At 43.1% G+C, this 21,687-nt stretch overlaps 1 protein-coding gene across 4 annotated transcripts in view; it reads left to right on the plus strand.

Annotated features, from left to right (window-relative positions):
* Positions 1–1,025: 1,025 nt before the first annotated feature.
* The window catches only part of Raly (RALY heterogeneous nuclear ribonucleoprotein), a 78,333-nt gene continuing 57,671 nt past the window's right edge, over positions 1,026–21,687 (plus strand). The window contains exon 1 of one of the 4 annotated variants that reach the window (XM_013066709.3): positions 1,026–1,698. The gene's annotated coding sequence lies outside the window, so the exon portion shown is untranslated. Of the gene's footprint in view, positions 1,699–2,065; positions 2,447–18,377; positions 18,459–21,687 lie in introns of those variants that run through there. The other 3 variants (XM_087188884.1, XM_021246934.2, XM_087188885.1) reach the window with 3 other exon arrangements.

A 21,687-nucleotide genomic window follows, 5' to 3' on the forward strand; every position in this document is an offset into this window, starting at 1 on the left:
AAAGTTGGCTGCAGGTTCATTGGCCCTGAATTTACATCTCCCCTCAATACTGAGGACATCAAGATAATGGATTTATAGGGCCTTTAAAACCCAGAAATCTAAACCTGTTATCACCTGGATACCAGAAAAAGCAGAGCCCCACGTGAAACCACAACAAACCCAGACAATCTTATCATGGGAACAAACCATTCCTCAGCCATGAGGATTCCAGAGCTGAAACCAGTACAGAGATAACGATCATCTGGGCCTCAGCTCACCAGCTAATCAATCCTTAAAAGCTGGCCTCCTGCCTTTGCAGTGGGTCAGTCTGATCCCCTTCATCACAGGGTATCCTTTCCCATTTTTCTTACTCTCTTTGTTGAGCCCTGGCCTGATCTTTGTCAGATTCTTCAACTAAAGCCCCTTACTATTTTCTCTTACTTTCTAATTATAGCTTTTTCCTGCAAATTTGTGTAGTTTTTACTTCTATTATTACCAAAAACAAGGACCCATGCAGCTGGTGATAGTGGGAGACCCTAGAGGTTGGAACACTGATTCAAGTGTGAGACTCCAACAGGAGAAATGTTTAGGAGGAAGGCCTACTACCAAGATCAACAAATAAGACATCTTCTGCACCCCACAAAGGTAAAGCTATTTGAATATAACCAACCTTATTTATCATATTTTTTGGAGGAAGAGTGGCACCTCCTCCCCAGACCACCCTCACTGCAGCCTCTGCTCAGTCTCCGCTTTGGCAGCTAGGGAAGACAGTCACTCAGCTCAAGATCCAGATACTTCTCGCCTCTCCCGGTTCGCTCTGGCACTGCCCCTAGACTACAGTTTTGGGTGCTGTCTTCAGGCCTCGCCCACCTCAAGCACCACCCACTCGGCCCTCCTGCGGGGCCCGCCTCCTTCCGGCTCCTCCCCAGAGTGGCTATCCTAGTCCCCCTCCTCCCTGCTGTGCTTCCGGGTCCGCCTCCTCCAGGCATGTTCCCCCTGTAGCCCCGCCTACATCCCCTCCTTCTTTCGAGCCCTGCCCCGGCTCCGGGCTCTCTGAGGCCTCCAACGCCTTCTACATCTGTCGAGCGTCCTTTTTCCCTTGGCACCACCACCCTCTCACCCGCCCCGCCCCCAGATCCATACTGGTGAAAGCAACTCTCATCCCTCCTCTAGCCCCGCCTCCCACCTCTGTCCCTCCCTCCTGCCAGACCCCGCCCCTGCCCCTCCTCCCTGCTCTCCGCGCCCAAGCTCTGGGCCTTTCCAAAGCCAGGCTCTGGGGGTGGGGAGGGCCCGCACTCCTGGGAAGCCGAGCTGGGTAAGGGCGGGGCTGAGGACTCTTCAGGTTGTGTCTCCGGGTCCTTCGCGGGAGACAAGAGGCGAGGTGAGGGGAAAAGCTGGTGTCAGGACGACAGGCGGCACCAGCGGAGGGAAGCTGCTCTGGGCGCCCCCACCCCCGCGCACCTGAGTGGTGCCGGCCAAGGGAAGGACTCGCGGCTGCGGGGCTCGCGCCGCTGTCAGTGCGGCTGGGCGCGCGAGCGGCGCGGCGCGGGGCGCAAAGCGGAGAGGAGCTGAGTGGGTGGTAGCGGTGGCGACTGGCGCGCGTGTTCAGCCTCCTCAAGCCGCAGTCGGGGCCACCTTTTAACCCCTCCTTCCCTTCCGCCCGAGTGCGGTGGCACCGCCTTCGGAGTCGCGCGGCTTCCTCCAGACCTTTCGGCACCGGTAAGTGGGGGCCGCGGGCGCCTCCTTAGGGGTGTGTGGGGGTGTTCCTGGTGTCTTCTGGGTCGCCCACATCTTCAGGCTGGCCGCTGCCTATTTTTAGAAACTCTTTTTTTGGCCATTCGGGAAGTCTTGGGAGCCAGAGTAACTCCAGGCCCCCTCCCCCTCTGCTCCTCCCTCCTGGGTTCACTGCCTTCCGTCCCCTGCCCCGGCCCAGCAGTGCTCGCTCCCAGCTCCCCGGGCATTTGGTGCAGGCTTCCTAAACGCGGACCGGGCCTGGGCCAGGAGTTGGCGGGGTGGGCCCGCGCCCGCTCGGAAGTTGGAGTCTTTTGTGCTCGTGCCCCGCCCCGCCCGGCGAGGGGAGGAGGGAGGAGAGCGGAGGCTGCGCCGGGAGGCCTCGGGCGGGCCCGGCCCCGTTCCTGCGCGGGCCCAGGGCTTCTTCCGGCTCTCCCGCCTTGCCTGGGGCTGTTCTCTCCCCAAGGCGTGCAAAACTGCTGCTGTCTTCGCTCCCTGCGGGCCAGAGCGCCTCAGCCCCCGCCTCTGTCGGTCCTGGGCTCGTGGCACACCTTGATCTCGGAGAGGAACAACAGGCCCTCGAGCTCGGGTCGTATTCCCCACTTCACCCAGACCCTTCGCATCCAAGTCTTAATTTGCCCCACTTTGAAACGGGATAAAGAAAAACTAATCTCACAGGGTGTTCGCGAATTCAGGGAGAGAACTTATATGTGAGAGAAGCGGTTAAAACCAACAGGTAACATTTAATAAGACTGAGGAACTTGATAAGACTATCATTTAATGCTCACAGCGGCTTTCTACAATTGCCCCCATTTACAAAAGCCGAAATCAAGGTGCAGAGAGGTTAAATAATTTGCTCCAACTCGCAGTAGCCAAAGAAGTGCAAAGCAGTGGTTATTTATATTTTATATTTATATTTTCTGGTGTATGTGTCATCACTTAGCATAGGGAGTGTTTGGATTTACCTTTAGGTAACATTTTCCCATTTAGTTAGAGACTCTGGCTTCTCTCTGACTCCTGGGCCAATGTCCCCTGTATTATGGATGAAGTTTCATTCTGGGACTACCAGGGCTTCAAGGGAAAGGAAGTTCGGATGAATTTCTTGCTGGTATTTCCCTTACAGGTTGATGAATAGAGGAGACTCCATATCTCAGACACAACTGAAATTATCTGGCCTTTGGCTCAAGGAACACTTAATTCTTTATAAACAGTGAAATTGATCCTGTATTTTGTTCATAGCATGTTCCTCCTCCAAACCTCGCATGTTCTCTTTGTTGTTTTGTATGGGGGGGGTGTCACAGTATAGCTCAAATCATCTTCTTCTACTTGATGCCTTCAAATAGTTTTTGTTTTTCCTATTTTCAGATAAGGCCCAGAGGAGTTAAAGTAAACTAAAATTAGCTTTGCCACTCTTTCAGTGTGTTTGATCCTGGTTCTGAGGAATGTCTAAAAATAAGAGTTCTTCAGCCAGGTCTTGAGTCTGCTAATGTTTGCATTAACTATTTGGAGCTGGTAGGTCTGCTCTTGCTCCCTCCACCTTCCAAGAGTCTAGATTTATATTTAGGAGTGGTGGCATATAGGAGGTTGAAAGGGTCTTACCAACTATCTGGTCCAGCTTTAGTATCTGCCTTCCCCCCCTTTTCCTGTTGACTGAACCTTGGAAAGGAAAGTAAGTTGTCAGATTCACAGATTGCTTAGTGTCAACAGAACAGGAATTCCCAGTCTTCTTCCAGTCTGGTAATTATTTCTCCCATACCTTGCCACCTTTAAAATGGCACTAAACCACTTACTTAGGGTTTAAGATCAGGAATCCTGCGTAATTGGAAATCTAAAGGAGATTGTATAGTCCCAGCCACTTCTTGTGCCTCACATTTAACATTAAAAAGAAGCCAGGTTTTGTGCACAGGTGTACCAGTTTTTGTAAGTTCTCACTTTTTATATTTATAATTTACAGTACTCTTCTGTAACCATTATTTGATCTTTAATCTAGTTGTGTAGGTTACCTGATTTTTATTTTTGGGGGAGGGGGATCGAACTCGGGTCCTTGCACTTGCGCAGCAAGCGGTGAAACCACTGAGCTAAATCCCTGGCCCGGTTACCTGATTTTTAATCTAGTTGTGCAGGGGAATTTGCAGAGGCTAGGGCTTGGCTTATGTCTCTCTGTGTACTATATGGCAGTGGAAACATAGCAAGATTAGGGCACTTGCCTTCCATCATAGAATTAATAAATGTAGAGTACAAGACGGCTCATGGGTAGAGGGTTTGGTGTGGCATCTTGAACTGCGCTATTCAGTGTGGACTTCTGGGCCTCATGGCCTCATTTTCCTTATCTGTAATCTCACACAGGATTGTTGTGGGGACAGTGAGAAAGTGTATTGTTGTAGTAAAAATGGCCAGTGTTTATTAACATCAGTCACTGGAATGAGGACCTTCAATGGAGTATGTCATTTAACTCAGAGCAACCTATTAATTAGGTATTATCATTATAGAAGAAGACAGAGAAGTTAATATGACTTGCTTGTTACATAGCCAAACCGGGATTCAAACTGCAGACAGTATAAATTTAAAAGTAGCTTACTTTTTAAAGTTGTGGAGTTTTATATACATACATATATTTCATTTATTAATTTAACTTCTTAAATGTACAGTTATGTAGCATTAAGTGCATTCACAGTGTTGTACATCCATCACTACCATCTATCTCCAGAACGCCCAGTAATTCCCCTTCCCTTTTGCCTTATCCCCTGGCAACCACCATTCTAATTTCTGTCTGTGAATTTGTCTACTTTAGGAATCTCACATAAGTGAAATCATACAATATTTGGCTTTTTGTGACTGACAGAGCTGGTACTCAGTGCCTTCATCTCAGAGTGCTCTGTAAATGCAAAGTGATTATTCGTCCTCATCTTCAGTAGGGTGTGGCATGAAGCCCCAGAGCATGAATCTAGGCTTGGTTCTGTCTCTGAAAGCTTTCTCTTCTTTTTTTCCCCTTCTGTGGATTGAAGTTTCTTATTGCTGAAGCCTTTCCTGGATTTGTACTAGCTCCCAGCTATATCTTCAGAAGAGACCTCCTACTCTTGAAATAGACACCAGACAGTTCCCCACCTTTACCTTGTTTGTTTGCACCTGCTTTTCTGACCAGGGTTTGAGCATATGGGGCTGCAGTGATCAAGAATAGCAGTGCTGTGACAGCAACTTGGATCAGACTACAGAGGCTGGTTATGTGGATTAACTTTATGACACACTCCTCTGGGTTTTCTTTCCATAAAGTTACATAGGAAGGATTAACATTTAGGTTCTTAGAGGGTATTTATCAATTCTTACTGCTTGTAAGTGTATAGGATAGAGTTAGATGATGCATTTAGCCTTTCAAAGTTCTCTTTGGTTTGACTGTTTCTATGTGTGGGTGTTTGGGGTGGGTGAATTGTGTATGTTTATGAAAGGTGCTTGGATTTTGTCCACATGACAACATGATTGAGGGTAGGGAGTATTCTGGAGATGGGGACTATACCTTATCTCTAGAACACTCCCTACCCTCATGTTCATATCCATGTCCATGCTCTCCTTAAAACTCTGATGGCTCACATTGCCTACATATTAAAGTCCAAACCACTGAAGTCAGAGTGTTGAATTGTTAATTAGGTAGAATCTTGTAGTTGAAGGGCCATAAAGTCATTTAGACCACCTGGCCAACATTTGAATTGACTACTTGAGACTACTTGAGACTGTTTCATCGGACATGTCATTCATTATTGGAAAGTATTCCATTCACTGAACAATTTAAAACCATCTGCCAGCATGTACTAATCTTGGGAATTTGGATGCATACAGCCTAGTGGGGAAGATAGGCAAGGAAACAGACATGTGAGAAGGGTTGTGACAAAGACAGGCATCATAAAAGTATGGAGGAATGGGATCTGACCTAGCATCGGAGGGTCAGGGAAAGCTTCCTTGGAGAAATTGACCAAGCCTGGACTTTAAAAAAATTAGGAAAAGAAGAGCCAGGAAGGAGGCATAGTTAAGACTGTTCTGGGCAGAAGGAACTACACAAGTCCAGTGATGGTGATGATAGGTGAGACCTTTGGCCATTTACCGTATCTGTCGGTTACTATTCTAAGCATTTAAATGTAATAACTCATTTCTTCCTATAACCACCCTGATAGGTAGGTGCAGTTGTTCTCATCCTGTTGGTGAGGAAATAGGCCCAGAGGGGTTAAATAAATTTCTCAAGATTTCCTGGGCGAAGCATAAAGCATCAGGTGAATGGGTGTGATGAGGGAGAAGACTGGCAAGTTAAGCAAAGATCCAATCACAAAAGAACCTTGTTGCTCCTCTGGAAGACTTCAGACCATATCCCAAGGGAAGGAGTCCGTGACTGTCTTAGAAGGATATTTCTGGCTATCTGTTATGGCAGTGGACCAAGAGCTAGAGCATCATGGGTAGAGACCAGTTAGGCTGGGTGGAGTAATGCAGGCCTGAAGTGATGGTGTTTTGTATGAAGGTTATGGTAGTGTATTATATATATGTAGGAAACAGTGGAATTGAGTGATAAGGCAATCAAATGTTTGTTGGTTTGTAGGGTAAGGAAGGACTTAGGGTGGGTGACATCTAAGTTTCTACCTGGTGCAATTGTGTAGATAGGAATAGAGCACAAAGGAGCCCATAAAGAAAGGGAGAGAGGGCCTGGGGATTTAGCTCAGTGGTTTTGCCGCCTGCCTCGCAAGCTCAAGATACTGAGTTTGATCCCCGGTACCAAAAAAAAAGAAAGGGAGAGGGTTTCTCATGCTGAGTCTTCTCCATCTGATTTCATTTATTACGGAACTGTGTTCTCTGTGTTAGATAGGAGGTGGGGGAAGGAGAATGAGGGAGAGTGACAACAAAAATCTGATAACTATCCCTGGCTAAATTGGATGATATAAACACTAGTTTTGAGAAGGAGAAATACTAGATCTTAGACATCTAGGCCCTGCACAGTGCTGAAGACTGCTGTGTTGAAGTCAAGAAAAGCATACTTTTTTTTCTCCCCAATGCCCTTTAGCACTTTATATGTACCAGAGTATCCCTTTTTAAGTCTGAAGTCACCTCTTCCTAGGCATTGGGAGAACAAATATGAATAAAACAGCCTAAGGGGTTCATGTTTCCAAAAAATTCAGGAGATCTCTGTAGCTTAGATACCTTGGTGGTATGGTGAGAAGGTGATGGGGTGAGGCAGACAGGGCAGAATAGGGAGAGATGGGTGGGTTTATTATAGATCGGTGGCAGGTCTTGCTCTAATGCTTTAGCTTTTTCATCAGATGGCAAATACCTAGGTTTATTTATCTAAATAATGAGTGGATGATCCCCAAGGTCTCTCCTAACAATAACGTTTTATGATTTTAGGTGATGATTTAGGCAATAAATATATCTCTAGGAGAGATATTCCCTCTCCTTTCTTAGGTAGTGATTGGGATTGGGAATAGGGTTGAAGATAGTGAGAGTTTCCACATGAGTATCTTTAAAAATCTGCCGTTATTCAATTTTAGCTTCATGTATAGAATGTGTAACTGGAAGGGAGAAAATGACAGCAGTAATGTTAGCCTGCTTTTCCTTGGGTACTTTGAAGAAAGTTTCAGACCTGTGTTCAGAGTGCAGTTCACAGACCCTGAGGACGTGGAAGAGGGGGCTGTGGGATACATTGAAAGTTTACTTAGCTGTGGGATCATTTGATCCGATCTCTGCAATTTAGTGTGTGGGCTTGACCAAATCCTTTACCTTCTCTGGCTCTGTTTCTTCATAAAATAATCTAGAGGTCCCTGAAGTTCTATAAAGATCTAAAGATTAGGGATGGAATATGGGGACAGAAAAAGGGTCTAGGGTTCCTTTGAATTTACCTCCCCCCAACTTAATCGAATACATAGAAATAGGAATCTGCCATGTATCATTCTTAGTTATCATTTCTGTCTTCACAGCCTCTCCTATTTCCTCAGTGTTAGTATCTTATTTCATAATGGCCTTCATGATTATGAATATCTGTACCTCCTGGAAGGAAAAGACGAAGGATGGTCTATTGTCCTTGGGCTCTAGTCTCCATCTTCAGAAGAGCCATTCAAGCTGCCAGTGCCCCTTGCTCTTTGTGCGGGGGTGAAGGGGCTTGTGGCTAAATACTCAGGTTTGGGAGTGCTCCGCTAAACTGAAGTGAAAATCTGGCTATCCTCCCAACATACCCAGTGAGTCCACTGGGGAAAATAGCACTCAGTGGGTTTTTGAGTCTTGCCAAGCTTACATTAATTGTAATTACCTAATACTCTCTGGGATCTTAGTCTTCCTGTTTGTAAAACGAGGATGAATTAGATAATCTGTAATGACTTTTCTACCTTTTAGCAGTCTCATAATCTCTGGTTTTATGGAAATAGTTTAAGAATTCTTCTCTGGAAGGAGAAAGAGCTTTATTAGAATCTCAGGGTTAAATTCTGGTTCATGAAAGATACCTTTTTATGTATAAACAAATGGATATTACTTTTTAGAGTGGATAGATTGCTTATGAGATGAATTTATTGGATTGTCTGCTGAGTTCCATTATAACTTGGAATCATAGTCCCATGGAACAAATTTGAGAGTCTAAGACTCTAAAAAGTTACATTTAAACATTTAAAAAACTATTGAAAGATCACACAATAAAGGGAAAATTTTAAGAAACTCTTCAAGATTTTCAAGGGACCCTCTAAGTTTCTCACATAGTAGGACTGGAAAAGCACTAGACCAGAAACTTACATTTTCTTAGAGGTGTAGTCTTATGAGGTAGGTATCCCTTCTGAGGTTACCTGGCCCTTGAAATGCCATCTGTTGAGACTCAATAGTTCTGTTTGTCAAGGTGGGAATCATTGTTTTATTCTCTTTTAGAAAGCTAAGTTTGAAGCTTAATGTTGTTGGCTAGGTTTTTTCATTCCAGAGGCATTTATCTGGTATTTATCTCATATTTATTTGTTGTATTAAGGATTTTAGTAAGCTTAGTTAAAGGTGCTCTTTGTATGGTTTCTCTTGATCTGTTTGTCTAGTTTCCTTAGTAATTCTTTGTGCTAGTGAAAGCAAACCAGCAGTAGATTTAAAAGGGTCATTTTCATAACATCATTTCTGTAAGTCTGAATTTTCTTTGTGTAAGGTATGATCATTCTACGCTGAGAAATCAAATGTTCCTGCTCCTACAGGTGATTTAAAGGCTTTTGGACTGCTATCAATATAATGAGGATTTCTGCATGAATCAGTTGAACACAAGAATAATTTTTCTTCAAACCTTAAAGACTCACCCTAAATTGATTTTCACACCAATTAAAATCACCCCTAACTACAGTTAGGTAGAGTTAGTTACCATTCTGAGTAGTTTACTTAACTGGTATAACATTATGCTTTGAAATTCAGCTGCCTTTCATATCTAAGTCGACCATTCATTCTACTAATTTGGAATACCTGCTATGTGTTCTTCCTATGTAGAATGTAAAAACCAGGCAAAACATGATTCCTGCCTTCAGATTATTTTTTAGTATTGAGAGGGAAAAACATGTAAGTAAAACAGATCCTTGGGCCAGGGATTTAGCTCAGTGGTGCCGTGCCTGCTTCGCAAGCGCAAGGTCCAGAGTTTGATCCTTGGTATCAAAAAAAAAACAACAAAAAAAACCAGATCCTGGCCTCTTCCTGCCTTTGCTGCCCTGGCTCAGATATTTGTGTTGTGAGTTCAGACTGGAACTAACATAATTGGTAGATATTGTATATCATTAGGCAAGAAAATTTGTATAATTATTTGACTTCTGTAGATTTATTTTTGACATACTCTTTCCCTCTCCCTTTCTTCTGTCTGTTATCCATATATTTTCAGTTGTAAAGGTGTCTGCCACCCAGTGTATAAAGCCAAGAACATTCAGGTAGGGGACAGCATTGTCCTTTAGGTTTGAGTGGCAAGACGTCTGGTTGGTAACTTCCCTATTCTCCTCACATTGATTCTCTGGCTGGGTTCCAGAAAGATTTGGTATTGTCTAGCTTCTTATTTAGAAATGAAGAAAATTAAGTTTCATATTGAATTATTTTACATTTTATTATACTATGTTTTGATAGAAAATAGCTCTTTTGTTTGCAGGTGGAAGTGTGATTTTTATGTGAGGTGTGATTTTTGGCATTTGATCAGTTTATGGCATAACTAATTGTGATTAAATTGTTGTTTGCAAAGCCCATTGCTATGCCTCTGTTAGATTTCTTTGAACATTTTGTTGCATGGAGCCCTAGGAAATGGAGATGGAGAGAGGGAATATCGAGGCTGCCCTAATCATAAAGCTCTCTTGTTCCCTCTACCACCCTAAAAAGAGAGATGTTATTTAGGATATTGTGTTGTGTTCATGGCTATAGGGTTTAAAAGGACAGGAAGTATGCCTGTGTCAATCCCTGAAGGTTGGGACAGTATTGAAATCAATCGGCCCAAGTGTTTGCATCCTACTAGGTACATTACTTGGTGCTGGAAGGAATATAAATTTGTTAGGCATACTCTGGTCTTCAGGAACCTTACAGTTTCTTTAGGGGAGATAATAACATTATGAAGATGTAAAATAAGCTATAAGGCAGTTAGGTATAGACGTGGCTCAGGTGACTTAAGTTCTGTTCCTTGGCACTAATAAGGCCAGACTGGAGAAGTCATTTTCTCTCTGAACCTTTCTTTTCTCATCTATAAAATATCAGGAAGAGTGGTCTGAGCTAGTCTCTTATGATTGGGAGAAAGAATGAGGAGGGAGTATTTGAGCTAACTGGGCTTTGTAGCACAAGGATAGTGACTATATGTTGTTCAAGACCATCCTAATCTAATATTCTGGCAGGCTGTGCTTATAATTTATGATATGTTAATATTTCTGTTTCTGGACTGTTATCTCTCAGACTACCCAGAAGCAACAACTATATTTCTTTTCAGTTGACATTCTTTCTCCTCCTCTCTTCCCCCCTTTACCAGGAAGTCATAAGAGATTTAGGCTGTAGAGATAGAAGATGTTTGTATAATGGGAACAACTGGAGCAGAGACAGATGCATGACCAAACAGTAGCATTCTTACTTCTCCTAATAAGCAGTGGGTACAGCAGTGTCCCATACTTGGTGAAAGGGTAATGCATTTTTATAGCCTCCCAGAGGGTGGAAAACATCATACTTTTCTGAAGCCAGTTTGTATGTACATCATAGAAGGATGAGAATGACCTCTTTACATCATTTCAGGGAAGAAAATACAGCAAACAGTTATATACTTAAAGTATGTGAAAAGAGAGTTTGTGTGCTCTTAAAATGGAGGGAAGGAAACACCAGAACATAAAGAGCTTAGTCTCTCAGAGCTCATCTATTACTTGTATATTTGCTCAGGAAAAGATTGCCATTTCTAGTCTGCTTTTATCCTGCCAGTCGACCCTGGCTGGATGTTTTTCTGTAGTTTTACCAAATCACTTTGAAGGCTGGCACGAACATTGATCATGTTTTAGAGCCTTTCCTTTTTGTTCTGTCAGCAAATATTAGAAAATGTACCTTAAATTACCTGGTTGAGGAAAATAAGGTGTCCCTGGCTGCTCCCAGGAAGCGGCACTTCCATGTTGAACATTAGTCAGCTCCTAATCCTATAGGATACAGGTTGTTTGTTAAGAGAGACTGGGGGTGCCAGAGCTGCCATGGACATTCGCCAGAGGGTATCCAGGCCCCATGTCAAATTGAGTACTAGATTGCAAATCTGATCTAGGTTCAAAACCTAACTGCCTTTCATATTAATACAGCAGTACCTTGGTGGTATTTGTTGTAACTGTTTCTAGGAGGCGTGATGAGTACCAAAAATGATGAATACCAAACAAGTTGTTTTGGCTGGAAAAGGGTATTGTGTTACAAGGCAGACGACACTGACAAGTTCTAGCTTATATTGAGTACCAAACAACTGAGTACCAGGATAAAATTTTCATGTCAAAATCTGTGAAATATTCAATTTGATAAGTTTCAAGGTATGCTATAATAGCTACCTTGAATTGTGTGCCCACTTTGTCAAAATACCATACTTGGTACCCTGTGTTCATGCTATAGAGCTAATATTTATTGAAGGTTATCTTGTGGTAGGCCCTTTGTACATACAAAATCTTATTTTTCATTTCAACCCTAAGAAGCAAGTTCTGTTGATCCTTTTAGGTGCCTTTTCCTGTAAACTGAGAGAGAGAGAGAGAGAGAGAGAGAGAGAGAGAGAGAGAGTGTGTGTGTGTGTCTTGTGTACCCTGCTCATTAGTCTAAATGACTTGGTAAATAGAAAACAGAGGTTTTCTTGGTAATAAAACAGTCCATTCTTGGGTTGAGTTACTATTTCAAGGGCAGCTGGCCTTTTTTTTTTTTTGCCCCCCCTTCTCTTTGGCAAAGGTGTTACTGCATTTATGGAAATGCTGAAGAAATCTGTAGATGATAGAATAATGATGGAGTGAAGCATGGAAATACCATCTTGCTTCAAGAAAGAACAAACATTTAGCATTGGTACTGTTCATTCCCAAGGGTATCTGACTGGATTTTCCTCTTTTGCAATAAAAGAAAATTTTAATTGTAAAGTTCAGGAAGAATTTTAAAGGTAACCATTTAGGGGGAACCAAGCTGCTCAACCTTCATCTCACTGGGGATTCCTACATGCTTTCTGCTCCAGAGTGTCTTGCCCTCTACATAAGAGATTGAAAACTGGCAGCCCCTTGAGTTGTGCTAGGCCCGCATACATATTTTGTTTAGCTTACAGTATTTTTATTTTGAGTTGGTCTCCAGCCTGGAGAGATTGGTGCTGCCTTTCAGTGGAGATAGCCCTGGCATGTCTTGTGAAACAGGGATACCATATGAAGAGAGCAGGATTTTTGAGAAAGTAGCAGAGGTTTGATGATGCTGCTGACCATGAGCAGTTCTTCACAGGAGTAGGAATAAGGCTGTACCTATTCTGCTGAAGACTTCTCTCCCTGAGTCTTCTACCAGGGTTCCATGTATTATGGCTCCTTATACACTGTCTTGTCCATGTTTAATCACTTATTACCTGTCTCTGAGGCAAAGAGATGTGGCTGTGATCCTTGGCAACTCTTTGGAACATCAGCCTGAGTTGGCAGAAGACTTTAGTTTGCAACATCTTATTCTTCATTTCTTTCTCTCTGTACTTACTGCTTCCTTATTGGCAAGCTCCTTCAGGCAGGAGCATATTTTGTTCTCAAGTTTGTCAAAGCATATTGTTTCTTATTGTCTCTTTGATGCCCAAGCCCAGAGCCAGTTGCTGTTTATCACCAGGCTAGCACTTTTTTTGTTTTTTGTTACTGGGGATTGAACTCAGGACCTTGTGCTTGTGAGGCAGGCATGGTGCCACTGAGCTAAATCCCCGGCCTGACTAGCACTTTTTTTGAAAATACTTGGTCAACTCAGTTTGCTGCCTGCTTAGCCCTCAAAGACCAGCCTAGCTCTAGATGGAACTCTCTCTAGTTATAATGTTGGTAAATCCTGTGGGACTAAGTGAATTATCCTGGTTTTACTGAGAACTTTTAATTGGTCCTGCTGCTGGTTACTGTGTCCTGGCCTGTGGTAGGATGTCCTAAGAACAGCAAACTAGCTGAGACTTACTGGAACTTGCTCTTAAGTTGCGCGTGCTCTGTCTCTGTCTCTGTCTCTGTCTCTGTCTCTCTCTCTCTCTCCCTCCCTCCCTCCCTCCCCCTCCTCCCCTCCCCCCTCTCCCTCCCCTCTCCCTCCCCCCTCCCTCTCCCCCTCCCCCATGCTCTCTCTCCCTCTCCCTCTCCCTCCCTCTCCCCCCTCTCCCCCCCTCTCCCCCCTTCTCTCCCCTTCTCTCTCTCGCCCTCCTCTCTCTCCCCCTTCTCTCTCTCCCCCTTCTCTCTCTCTCCTTCTCCTCTCTCTCCTCTCTCCTCTGCCTCAGGCCCTCAGCTAGAATTATATCACTCAGCTAAATTGGCTGGGAGGGGCCAGTACTGGGCATAGAATTTAAGAACCTTCACATTGAGTCATATCCCAAGCCCTTTTGTTTGAGATAGGTTCTTGCTAAGTGACTGAGTTGCTCTAGATGGGCTCAAATTTGCCATCCTCCTGCCTCAGCCTCCTGTAACTTGGATTACAGGTGTGTGTAGCACCTGGCTCTAATTATTTGTAGTCCCTAATACTTACAAGTTAGGGCAAGGGCAGTGGATCTGGTGCCTCCTGAAAGAAACTGTGACATCTAATTAAAATCAAAAGTATTTTACTTAGGAATTAATGCATGGTCTTTTTTTTCTCTTCAGCTGCAATGAGATGCAGCTCCTATGTGTTGGAAGTAGATGACTTTCTGAGTAAGTGACTTTTCTCACTGCCTGTGACTTCTTGTAATTACTGTAACATCATCATCCAGTATGTGGAGCACCATGGTAATTTCCATGACAACTGAACATGATTTCCCAAATAAAAAGAGAAAGCTAATAAGTGTTAGGAACTCAGAAAGGGTATTGTGCTAAGTTCTTATGATGGTAGAATTTTGAGCTGAAAGGAATTTTCAGCAGCAAGTGCCTAACTATACTTTACAGAGGAGGAAATAGGTTCAGAGAGGTTAAGTACCTTGTCTAGGTTGTTCGTGGAATAAACTCTAGATCCTCAGCATAGTTTTGTTTTTGCAGTACTGTATATTGAACCCAAGTCTCCACACATGTTATGCAAGCAGCCTACCACTAAGCTACAGCTCTAGTCCCTTTTTAGTTTTATTTTATGTTTTTGGTACTGGGGATCGAACTTGGGACCTTGCACTTGCGAGGCAGGTGGTGGAACCACTGAGCTAAATCCCCGGCCCCTAGTTTTATTTTTATTTTTATTTTTGGTACCAGGGATCAAACTTGGGTCCTTGCACTTGTGCAGCAGGCGGTGAAACCACTGAGCTAAATCTCTGGCCCCCTGGTTTTATTTTGAGATAGAATCTCATTAAGTTTCCCAGGCTGGTTTGAAATTTGCAATCCTCTTGCCTCGCCCTCCCAAGTAGCTGCCACCACTCCCGGCTTCAGTTTAGTATCTCTTTGTTCCTCCAGAATACTGTATGACTTTTCCCCATTACACCTCACTGAACTGTGAATTCTGTGAAGGCGGGAGCCATCTGCCTTATTAATGTTTTCCAGCTGTATGTGGTGGTGTACTCCTGTAATCCAGAAAGATTGAAGATAGCCTGGGCTAAATAATGAGTTCAAGGCCAGCCTTTCTTAGGTGGGACACATGGCTGCATATTGGATGATACAAAAAAATAACAGGATAAAACATTATTTTTCTGAAGTGTCAGTGTATTCATATTATTCTTGAAGTAGGATTACTTTAAATATTATAACAATTTAAAAGCTTGCTCTTTTTTTAAGTAAAATATCCTAAACATTTAGATAGAACATTCTCAGTGCTCAGGTTTATAAAAACATGAGCATAATAAAAACTAAAGGCATAGTAAAAGTTTCCTCTTAACGCTAAATTATTATGGAGTAGATGATAAATTAGCATTTTTTCAGATAAAATGAGAAAGCATATAATTATAAGATTATAGCAGGCCTCTTGACTTCTACCCTTACAGGCTAGTGTTGCCAAATCTCGACAATTTCAAGAGCAGGTAGAAATATAAATTTTTTAAAAAGGAAGGTCTGATTTTGAATGTTTGCAGTTAACTCAGAAGTTTTTAAACAAGTTTATGTGGATCAGAAAAGACACTGGTTTAGGGCTAGGCATTTGTGTATAGCCTGCGAGATAAAATACAGGTCTGGGCAGGAACTTTAGACTTTGGACAGGGCTAAATAGGTGGTGGTATCAGGAAAGCCTTCCGTTATGGGCGTGGCTCCTTCTTAGGTTGAAACAGGCCATAGCTCAGACTGGAAAGAGTGAAGCTAAGAGACGTCCTATGTTAGGACAGATTTCCCACATCACTCTTTGGGAAGCAGCTTCTATAGTCTCATAGGCTCTCTCAGTCCTTGTTTACTCCCTTTGTTTCCCATGTGAAACTGGGGTAGAGAACGAACCAGAGTTTTCTTCTAGTACCCTAATCAGTAAACATAGATCTTGAGTGGGCCCCGTTTTGAACTCCACACCTTTGTGTTTCTGCCAAATGTATATTTAGTGCATGAGGCAAAGGGCTTTGGGTATACTTTGGGATAGTTGGTAAAGCTGGGCTGACACCTTCCACCCTTGCTGCAGTCCTGTCATGCTGGGGAGGAGAGTTGAGGTGGCAGTTGGTAATGCGTTCAGCCTCTTCTTTGTGCAAAGGTTTTATTTCTGTCAGTAGCATCAGGTTGATGACATCATCATCATCATCATCATCATCATTTTTTAATCTAGAAAGATGTAAAAGATAGCTCAACCCCAAGGAGCCTCAGTGTGCCAAGATAGATGTTTCCTCCTTGTGCCTTTCTTGCTTCTCCCTCTTTTGTTTCCTTCCCATCACCTCCTTGCTTTTTACACCCTGTTGCACTCCTTTTTGCATCCTTCTGCTCTCCTGCTTTGTGTGTTTTCTCGAAAGTTGTCTCTCCTGGGAACTTCTTGTAATGCCACTGCTATGGGCAGAATTTTTTTGTGTGTTTAGAGAACTTGTGTAAAATAGGGGGAGATGAGACTTCTTTAAACTGTCCCTTCCTCTCCACCTGAAGTTGTAATGGATAAAATTGAAACACTGGCCTTGACTCCTAGGTTTACAGTCTGATGCCGTCTTACTTTGCTGCCTTATGTCAGCAGTATAGTGGTCAACACTGAAATTTTCCTGTGCTTGTACTCTAAAAATTCCTAGATGTGCCAGGCTCTGTCATTACTTTGTTCTATTTCCTCTAAGTAAAAAGCCCTTTCATCTCCCTTCCCCCTCTACCTGACAGATTTCTTTTTATCTTTTATCGTAATTCAAATGCCACTTTTTCTGTGAAGCTTTCCCTGATCACTACACAAACAATTAATTTTAATCTTTTAATCCTCTCATGATACTGAGACCTTACAGGCCAAGGGGCAGTGGGTGTGCTCCTAATCTTGTTTTTCTTGTGACTCTATAGTAGTACTAGTACAAATAGTGCTTGTAGAATGAATGACAGAAGTTTATGTTAAATGCTATAGATGAACTACTACGGAGTGCTCTGGAATTACAGTGAAATTCCTTTTTTTTTGTTTTGTTTTGTTTTTGTTTTTTGAGACGGGGTCTCACTATGTAGTTCAGGCTGGTCTTGACCTCTTGGTGATCCTCTTGCCTCAGCTTCCTGAGTGCCAGGACTACAGGCATGCTAGGTGTATAGTGAAATTCTTGAGAGATAACTGGGAGAAATCTTGGATGCATCTAGAAGTTGATAGTATTTGAATGTAACTTTGAAGATTCAGATGGTGAGAAGAATAAGATGGAGAGAATAGTTGGAGTGGAAACAGTGAAGAAGTACAGAGGTCAGGCCCACCTATTAATCCACCCATCCCATCATCCAGAATTTCCTGTTAGAATGTGTGGTAAGTCTCTAGGATAAAGGAAATACTCTTTCTTTTGCCATTTGTTTTTCCTTTCCTTTTTCTTCTCCCTACCTCCTAGGACCTTCTTAATTTTTTTTTTTTTTTTTGGTACCGGGGTCCTTGCGCTTGCAAGGCAGGTGGCGGAACCACTGAGCTAAATCCCCGGCCCATGACCTTCTTATCTTTTTAGTTTTGGTTTCTTTCCAACCCTTTTCCTTTCTTTCATCTATCCATTTTCCAGTTCTTTTTTTATTTTTTACTTTATCATTTACCTTTCTCTATTTACTTTTTTCTTTTTCTCAGCTAACCCAGGAAGTCCAGGCCTATGAGTGGAAATGTGAATTACACAATATTTAACTCCAAACAACACCTCCCTTTGTGAAGCTGAGAAGTAATTGTGGCATAATTGTTTCTCATCTGTCTCTTAATGTTTTATTGGCATTAACTTTTTTTTAACCTCCCACAATGCTGGGGGTGTTGTTATTATTTTATTTTATTTTTTTTAGTAGTAGTCAGAATGTCAGTTTTAATGAGAAATTTCTGCAGACAGGGCTGCTCCTGACTAGTATGAGCCTTCAGGCATAGCTGGGGCTGAGGGAGTCAGAAATGCTTGTGGATGTCTGTTTTCTCATGCCCACAGGTGTATGGGCCACACAGATTCACTCTTCCTCTTGCTGCATGGGGCTTATATGCCTTTATGGGACATGCATACACACATAATTGAGTCATTATGGTGCACACATTTCTTCTCTTTCATATACATCAATACTGTCTCCCTTACACTTTCAAGTCATTCCTTCCCCCCTCCAATATATACACATATTTACTCTCTCACGTGCCCTGTCCCACTCTGTTTTATCCAGGTACCTAGAATTATATGTGCTGTAAAAGTATCTGCAAGCCTTTCAGTTACCACACTCTTCACTCCTGTACATACACACATATGTCTTCCCCCCACATACCTACACATCTACTGACATTTCTAGCCATACCTCAGACCATACATATACTCCATGTAAGAGTATATCCCACATACTCCTTACACCCTGGTGCTACTACTGCCCTTCTTAAGTTTGTCTGTCTTTAAAGACATTTCAGACTAGTTTTGACAGGAAGTGTCTTTGCTGACAACCAAGTTAGTGGACTATTAAGTCTGAATTATTTATCATGACAGATCTTTTTTTTGAGATAGGGTTTCCCTATGTATTTTAGGCTGGCCTTGAATACACTTTCGCCTAGACTGGCCTTGAACTCAACGGTCCTCCTGCTTCAGCCAAGTGCTAGGATTCTAGGTGAGTGCCACCATGCCTGGCAGATCCTTTGGACTTAAGCCACTAGAACATGGAGGAGAGGGAGGGCTGGATCAAACAATGGTAGGTTGCTTCTTAATGACATTATTATGACCCAAGATGGTTTTTTTGGTTTTTGTTTTTGGTACCAGGGATCACACTCGGGACCTTGTGCTTGCAAGGCAGGCTGTGGAACCATTGAGCTAAATCCCCGGCCCTATTATGACCCAAGATGAATTTGAACCTAAGTCCAAACCAGATCAGTGATTTCGGAGCTCATTTCTGTTGGAAGATGTTCACATATGTAGCAAAAGAGCCACAGCCATTGCATGTACCCAATCGGAATCTCTGAGATGGGCCCTAGAAACTAGAATTTTTAACAAGTTCCCTGTGTCCTTCTGCTGTATAGCAAGGTTGGGAAGCAGTTATCTAGAGGAAAGAACTAGAAGTAGGAAGCTCTGTATTGTCTTCCTGTACCAATTTGGACAAGTTACTTTTCTGGACCTCAGCTTTCTTGACTAGTGCAACAAAGCTGATGTTCATAAGGGACTCTTTCCATTTTTAAAATTTCCTGCTGTTTTATGAAGAGTTTAGTCTGGGATCTTTTTCTGCTTCACTGAGGGGTAATCTGGAATCCTCTACTACACAGGAGTCTACCATGGGCAGGGCATTTCAGGGCATTTGGCCTGAGGCCAGCAGAGGCAGCCTAGGCCTTGACCTTTTGTTTGAATCACTGACACACCCAATTAGAAATGGATCAATATGGGCCTACAGCCAGGCCTGGAGAGCCTGGGAGGAGTCAGGGGAGTGAGTGCTTCTAGCTCTGTTAGTCTTGTGTGCATGTGCGTGCGTGTGTGTGTGTGTGTGTGTGTGTGTGTGTGTGTGTGTGTTGGGGGGATCTGATTACCATGACATGGTTCTGGTTACACTTGTCAACAGTACAGTAGTTCTGGTATAGCCCTCCTCTCCTGGGACTAGCTGGCTGTCCTGGGCAAGTGATAAAATGAATACCTTGTATCTGCCTTTGTTAGGTTTTCTTCACTTTTTGTTGTTATTTGAGACAAGGTCTGGCTGTGTAGTTCAGGCTGGGCTTGAACTCACTATGTAGCCTAGGTTGGTCTTGAACTCACAGCAATCCTCTTGCCTCAGCCTTTGGAGTGCTGGAATTATAGGCATGTGCTACCACGCCCAGCAGTTTTCCTTATTTTTGTGAACATATGTAGTAGGGTTCTAAAGAATAGTATAGGCCCCTTCCTCAGATAGGAAAGTCACTTAATACCTACAGAGTGTTAAGTGCTGGGGTAATAAGCCTATTTGTGTGGCTATTTCTCCCAGCCTACTGGGAAAAGGAACTGAAACTGAGAGACATCAAAATGAAGTCATTAGGCTGCCCAGTGTCACATAGCATATTCTCTGTGGTACTGTAGTACAACATTTGCAACCCCAGTTCCAGCTGATGAATTGTTTTGTGCCCTCTCTTAACCTCCTACAGACTAAATTGGAGGGCAGGCCCCTCTCTCTGGAGCCCCACAAGACTAGAGGAAATTTTTAAAAAGTGGTGAGGCAGATATGGAGTGAGGGTAGGCGCAGGAAGGGGATAGATTCTGCTTGGTTTTCCTTTCTCATCTTTTCCAAGGTCCCTGAGAAGTGAGCAGACTCTAATGGGAGAGATCAGTCATTTGGGATCAATGGGAGGGCTTTCTTTGTGGAGTGCAGAGTCAGGTTTCTGAATTGGTCCTATATGAGGAAGGGGAAGGAATTTATGACTGTATATTTCTAGGCATTGGAGAACCTGAAGGCTTAACATGTGCCCCAAACACCATGGTCAGACAAAATTCCCTTTTTTTCTTGATTGATCAACAAATGTTTGTTGAGTCGGGACTGTGTGTCAGGATTTATGCTAGTGTTAAAGACTTCTAGATTACTTTACAACCTAGCATCCTCGTCCGAAGAATATAAACCACAGTTTATTTTGTGTGTCTTAATAGAAGCGTGCACAAGGAACTCTGGGATTACAGAGGTTTGAAGTTGGGCTTTTTCTAGGGGACATAATTCATCTGTGTTTTGAAGGAAGCATAAAAGTCAGGAAAGAGCATTCACTCCAGACCAGGGAACCAACAGAAATAAAAACATAAAGATGTGTCCTTGAACTTTTGGTAAAGGGGTGGGCATACAGTTCCTAACATGTAGCAAATCACATTGCCCTGAGCCCTTTCCCTTTGCCAGATTTTGGACTATAGAAGTAGCCATTGGATGTCAGTAACACTGGAACAGCAGGTAGGAAGGAGGCGTTATACTTATTAGCCATACCAGTTGAAACTTATTTCTAGAATTCTGTGGGGAAAAAAGAGAAAAGCTAAAGAGCAGCAGCCCTCTCTGTCTTCTGGGCCAAGCTTGCAGAGGTGCTCTGGTTTCTTGGCAGTGGTTTGAAATTTCTGGCCTGGGCAAGGAGTTGGCTTCGCTGATGGCACAATCCTGTTTGCTACACACAGCCTGCCCCTCCCCTCTGTGTTCTTTTAAAAAGAGAAATTAATGGAATCTGTTCAAAATACCCCTGAAATGAAATTACATTTTTAACTCTAATTACCCTAATTAAAACTTGACAGCCATAGTCCTGGAATGGCAGATATGCTAAGTACCCCATGCCTGTGACATGTTCACTTACCCAGATGGAATAGTGTTCTGTTCCGTGCTTAGGAGAAAAATTCTTTTGTAATTGTTTTGTTTTTCTTTTTAGCAGTTTAGTCTTTGGTCCCACATATTTCCCAAGCTAGGAGAGTTATTCTTGTGGGCCGCAGGCTTACCTATGACCCCTATTTTCTGCATCCAGAAGTGATATTCCTGATGATTACTCACATACCTCTGAGTTTTCTCTTCAGTAGGAAAAGATAAGGCTGCAGCCATTTCCTTCAGTAAAATTCAGGGCCTTTGGGGACCAAGGTTCTGCACTTGTTAGAAGGCTATTTTTTGGTCTAGGGCTAAATCTGGATTTAGGGTCAGTATCAGATGTATTTCCTGTGTCCAAGTGCTCCCAGTAAATTAGGACAGGTAGGCATATGAAGGCTTGCTGTAACGTGAACATATGGAGACTGTGCTGGTCAGTTTTACCTGGGGAAGATGCTGCTCAGGAAATGAGAAAGGATTAACTCCCATAGGTGAGGCAAGTCGTTAGCAAAAACTTGCGACAAGTTTTGGCAGTGGGCTTACCCCTTAATATAGGGAATATTGGCAG

Source organism: Heterocephalus glaber, unplaced genomic scaffold, assembly GCF_053883595.1.
Source record: "Heterocephalus glaber isolate CG9 unplaced genomic scaffold, H.glaber_assembly_v1.0 deba00001532, whole genome shotgun sequence".
NCBI classification, from domain to species: Eukaryota; Metazoa; Chordata; class Mammalia; order Rodentia; family Bathyergidae; genus Heterocephalus; species Heterocephalus glaber.